At 42.5% G+C, this 6000-nt stretch overlaps 1 protein-coding gene across 1 annotated transcript in view; it reads right to left on the bottom strand.

Moving 5' to 3' along the window:
- LOC118368015 (histone-lysine N-methyltransferase NSD2-like) overlaps positions 1-3963 on the bottom strand; it is a 79641-nt gene extending 75678 nt beyond the window's left edge. Inside the window, exon 1 of the mRNA XM_052495871.1 lies at positions 3828-3963. The gene's annotated coding sequence lies outside the window, so the exon portion shown is untranslated. The remainder of the gene's footprint in view (positions 1-3827) is intronic.
- Between the last annotated feature and the right edge of the window lie 2037 nt (positions 3964-6000).

Here is a 6000-nt window from a genome sequence, read left to right on the forward strand (position 1 = left end):
CCACAGCCTCTGCTCTAGAAACAGTGGCTTCGTGTCCATGGTTGCACCTTTACAATACAGAAAACCGCTCCTCTGTAGCCCAAACTGTTCAAAACTAAAACATTTTACCAGAGCTACATTTTGTTTTAGATTCGCTCTTAAAAAGGTGTACACACAAATGAACCATCATGGGTAAGGACCTAAGAAAATATTTCAAATAAATCCTTTTTAACTAGACAAGACAGTTATGAACAAATTCTTATTTACAATGACGGCCTACTATGGCCAAATCCAGACAACGCTGGGCCAATTGTTACGCCGCCTGGATTCGAACCAGGTACTATAGTGACGCCTCTTGCGATGAGATGCAGCGGTCTAAGGCAATGCACCACTTGGAGCCCAAGATTATCAATAAATACACGAAGAGAGATGGAGGTCATTATCAATAAATACACAAAGAGAGATGGAGGTCATTATCAATAAATACACAAAGAGAGATGGAGGTCATTATCAATAAATACACGAAGAGAGATGGGAGGTCATTATCAATAAATATACGGAGAAATTGTAGGTGTGCCGCAGAATTGTAAATCACATCAAGGTGTTCCACGGATCAGAAAAGGTTGGGAACCACTGGTCTAGAAGATTTCACATTGTCGACATTAAAATGTTGATGAACCTGTTTTATTTGGTTCATACACTGTGTAGTAGCACAATATTTTGAAAAGCCAGGGGCATTGTTAATCGACTCAAAATAGTAATTTTCAAACAAAGACTCCAGAATGACAATACCGAGAAAGTCAAAACAATTGGCAACAAGCTTGATCAACAGGTGAAAACATTCACAACTACAGCGTTTCTACCCTTCTTCCTGCAGCACGATAGGCTTGACATTTTATTAAGAGCACTCCTGAAAAGGCATTCAACTTTGTAAATACAGATCATTTTTTGGAACTCTAGTGCAGTACAAGTGTTTGAAAATATGAATGGAAAATTTGACATACAATATTACAAATAAGTATTATTTATACCAGTTAGGGATATTGGAATCGGCCGATATTAGCTAAAAATGCCGACATCGACCAGATGTCTAGTTTAACGCCGATGTGCAACACAGATGTCAAAGCTGATACCTATATAACACAGCCTTCCTAACATAGCCCAATGTCTGCTGCGTGGATCGAGCAGTCAACAAGTCCAGCAGTCATTTGAAAGAGTAACAACATTTCAACGCGACAACTCAAAAGGCGAAATCCATTAACGACAAAATAATGGAATTCATTGCCCTTGACAATAAACCGTTCTGTCGTGGGTGATGTTGGCTTTCGCTGACTGGTCGAGCACTGGTACACACTACGAAGTGTGTGTACCAGATGTTGCCCTACCGGAGTTAAACAGTAATAGCATTACTGCTATTAGCTTCAAGACAGACATTTGGACCAGGGATAACAGCCCCATGAGCATGCAGAGTCTGACAGCACAGTGGGTTGTCGAGGAAGTCGTACTGAGGAAAGCCGTGTTGCTCATGAATGTGCTGGTTGTCATACCGCCGATGCCATTTCAATGGCACATGAACACATTAGCTAACTCCATTTGAACATTCATCAACTGAGTCTGCAGCAGACGTGATACCCTCGGTCATGGCATTGAAACACCTGCTCAACAAAACTGCCAACAGGCTGTGAACAAGCGATTCGGTGGCATTCTCTCTTTACCGTGTCGCCACCATGCTCGATGCTAGGTACAAGGACTGCTACTTCTTTAACAGGCATTCTCTCTTTACCGTGTCGCCACCTTGCTCGATGCTAGGTACAAGGACTGCTACTTCTTTAACAGGCATTCTCTCTTTACTGTGTCGCCACCTTGCTCGATGCTAGGTACAAGGACTGCTACTTCTTTAACAGACATTCTCTCTTTACCGTGTCACCACCATGCTCGATGCTAGGTACAAGGACTGCTACTTCTTTAATAGGCATTCTCTTTACCGTGTCGCCACCTTGCTCGATGCTAGGTACAAGGACTGCTACTTCTTTAACAGGCATTCTCTCTTTACTGTGTCGCCACCTTGCTCGATGCTAGGTACAAGGACTGCTACTTCTTTAACAGACATTCTCTCTTTACCGTGTCACCACCATGCTCGATGCTAGGTACAAGGACTGCTACTTCGATGCAGACAAGAAACAGGTTTTACATTAAATGTTACATACACAGCTGTACAAGATGGAAACAGACAGTGACAGTGTGTACCGAGGAAGAGAGGCCACGGACAGACAGAGCTGAAACTTCACTGCTTGACATGTATGATGAAATCCTGGTTGAGAATGAAAGACTAAACAACGAAACACCACAGCAAGTGAAATAAATAGGTTTTGATTATATTTTACTGGTAATGGGGACATGTGTAAATGCCAACAAAATAACTTTTTGGTCAGTGTGGTGTGTAACCTTTATTGAACTAGGCAAGTCAGTTCAGAACAAAATATTATTTACAATAACGCCCTACCCCGGTGTAACAGTATAGCTTCCGTCCCTCTGGGCTCAAATCGGGGACCCACTGCACAGACAACAGTCACCCTTTGCCATGGCAGCCCAAGGGTGACGTCACAGATTGAAACGCTATTAGCGCGCACCCTGCTGACTAGCCATTTCACACCGGTTACACTTGCCAACGCTGGACCAATTGCGCGCAGCCCTATGTTACAATGTCATGAAACGTCCCAATCACGGCCGAAAGTGATATTTTTAAAACCATATTTTTTGTTTGTTTTCACAAATGACTTGCTGCATTTCTTTTTGGCACAATAAAAAGTGCCCAATGATTCAAATTAAATATGATTTCAACGAGTTATCCAAATTACAATGTCATGAAACCGTGGCCTTTTATTTTGAAGGTTTTTTACATTACCATACGAACGGTGACGTCATCGTGTGAGCTGCTGGTAGAATTCTAGTCTGCTGTCGACTTCAGCGACGCAGCAAACAACTACCGAGACATCAGTCTGATAAAAGAGCTAAACCACGTCGTGAACTCACTAAAATGTCTCCACATTCAAATCAGAACAGTTTAAATGAGTAGCTTAACTCGATAACTTGCTGACTAGCTACCAAACTTATCAACCAAGGCAAACTGATCTGATAAGCGCCTTAGTGGGCGCCCGCACATGATTGAAAATGTAGCAGCTAACGTTAACTAGCAACGAGAAAACGTGTTAAGTTCTCACTAAGCCACAGAACAATGAGAGGGTTAGTTATAAACACATTTGTCTAAGCACTCTGGTTCGCTCGCTTGCTACTGCCATGTCCCAATAATTAATGATCAGTAGAGGTTATAACTCACTGATTAGCCACCGCTAACTGCCAGCATCATCCACCGAGAAAAGCCGCGGAAACTAGAGCATGCCAAGCTAGTTAACAGACTCCAACAGCAGCAGTAGTAGTAGTAGTCATTACCAAGCACATCAGACACCACATTCTCACTCTGGTAAAACATTCAAAATGTTGAGATACTGACGCGACAACTAAAAACTGGCGTGAGTTACAGCCAGCTAACGTAGCCTAGCTGTGTAGTTAGGGTCCCTGGCTATTGGCTAAATCAACTAAACCGTGACAGAGATAGAATGACAATGTTCTGTTACTTCACATAGCTAGCTAGTGAAACGAACCAGAAAACGATCGGAATTAAACCGCCGCTCAGTGACACGAGCTCGTTTCTGAGTTCAAGTTAGCGAGATTAGTGATTGACATTCAGCTAGCTTCGTGCCTATGACATGCTAAATTACAGACACGTTTATTGAAAGATGATCACAGTTGCGTTCTCCTCTCATACGCATAGTAATTGGTTAAATTACCTGCTGAATTTCTCGAATAGTTATCAAATTGGAAAATAGTCAGTTTGAATCATCTTGAAAACGCCGACTCCGTTCAATTTAAAGCTTTGCGGGGAAACTCAGTTCGAGTCCCAATCAGCGCGAAAAATACTCACTTCCGATTGGTTGAGAGCAACTGTAACGCTTCTTCTTCTTCTTCTGCTGCTGCTGCTGCTGCAATATCATGGCGGTCCGCAAAACAATCGTTTATGTTCATGCCGCATCCTACTGTGTTGGAATGGACGATCAATCATGATCTGCCATGAAAATAAAATTAAAAACCAAAATAAATCCCTAGCTTAAACCACAACCTCCCCCCAAAACCTCTCCCCAACCCCATTAAACTTTATCTATATCATGCGGGAACACTCCAGCCTTAGGATTGTTCAGCATGTCAACAACCATTTTAACCGTAACATCTACTACCCTCAATATCTATTTTGCCGTCTCCACAATGCCCTTCTATCCTGGCATTTCTGCTTTCCACAACCTGAGTCGTATTGATAACCTTACCAATAAAAGCTATGAAGTCAACTTTATTCATTATCAAAGTGTCTTTTGACATCGTACATTCATGAACAGGCCTCCAAACCATTCCAAGACCATCAGAAGCACCTGCCCGACAGTAGGTCCACTTACTACATGTACATCCATGTGAGCTCCCTCATTCCACAATGTAGTTCCACAAATCTGTCTTACAGCCTCTGCAGTCTGCATACAATACATCATGACTAATTCTATATCTCTGAGCCTCTCTAGCCTCTCTCTTCACCTGGCATCCACCAAATTCTGCACTATGTTCCCTCCCACAATTACAACACTTAACCTTCACATTGCTCCTACATTCACCATCATCTTTTCATTCCTTTACACTGAGCAGCTACATGTCCCATTATTTGGCAATGAAAACACTGCAGTGCATATGGGACACATACTCTAACATTGAAACTAAGGAATCCTACATGCACTTTCCCAGGCATAAGCTTCTCTAACTTCAGCAGCACTGATAGGCTTTCACTACTTTGACCATCTTTCATACTGATCAACCTTTAGGCCTTTTCCTCCCTTCACATGTTCTTTAATATCATCGGTAGACATAGGTTTTGGGATACCAGTGATTTTTATTTTATTTTAATTTCACATTTATTTAACCAGGTAGGCTAGTTGAGAACAAGTTCTCATTTGCAACTGCGAGCTGGCCAAGATAAAGCAAAGCAATTTGACACATACAACAACACAGAGTTACACAATGGCGCTTGTAACGCCAGGGTAGTGGGTTCGATTCCCGGGACCACCCATACGTAGAATGTATGCACACATGACTGTAAGTCGCTTTGGATAAAAGCGTCAGCTAAATGGCATATATTACATGGAATAAACAAAAGATAGTCAATAATACAGTAGAACAAAAGAAAACAAAACATCTATATACAGTGAGTGCAAATGAGGTAAGATAAGGGATAAGGGAGGTAAGGCAATAAATAGGCCATGGTGGCAAAGTAATTACAATATAGCAATTAAACACTGGAATGGTGGATGTGCAAGGAGGTGGGACAACATGGTTGGTTAGGGCATATTCAAATCAAATCAAATGTATTTATATAGCCCTTCGTACATCAGCTGATATCTCAAAGTGCTGTACAGAAACCCAGCCTAAAACCCCAAACAGCAAGCAATGCAGGTGTAGAAGCACGGTGGCTAGGAAAAACTCCCTAGAAAGGCCAAAACCTAGGAAGAAACCTAGAGAGGAACCAGGCTATGTGGGGTGGCCAGTCCTCTTCTGGCTGTGCCGGGTGGAGATTATAACAGAACATGGCCAAGATGTTCAAATGTTCATAAATGACCAGCATGGTCGAATAATAATAAGGCAGAACAGTTGAAACTGGAGCAGCAGCACGGCCAGGTGGACTGGGGACAGCAAGGAGTCATCATGTCAGGTAGTCCTGGGGCATGGTCCTAGGGCTCAGGTCCTCCGAGAGAGAGAAAGAAAGAGAGAATTAGAGAGATCATATGTGGGGTGGCCAGTCCTCTCCTGGCTGTGCCGGGCGGAGATTATAACAGAACATGGCCAAGATGTTCAAATGTTCATAAATGACCAGCATGGATCGAATAATAATAAGGCAGAACAGTTGAACTCAGACAGTTAGTAGGCCGG

This window comes from Oncorhynchus keta, chromosome 35 (assembly GCF_023373465.1).
Source record: "Oncorhynchus keta strain PuntledgeMale-10-30-2019 chromosome 35, Oket_V2, whole genome shotgun sequence".
NCBI classification, from domain to species: domain Eukaryota; kingdom Metazoa; phylum Chordata; class Actinopteri; order Salmoniformes; family Salmonidae; genus Oncorhynchus; species Oncorhynchus keta.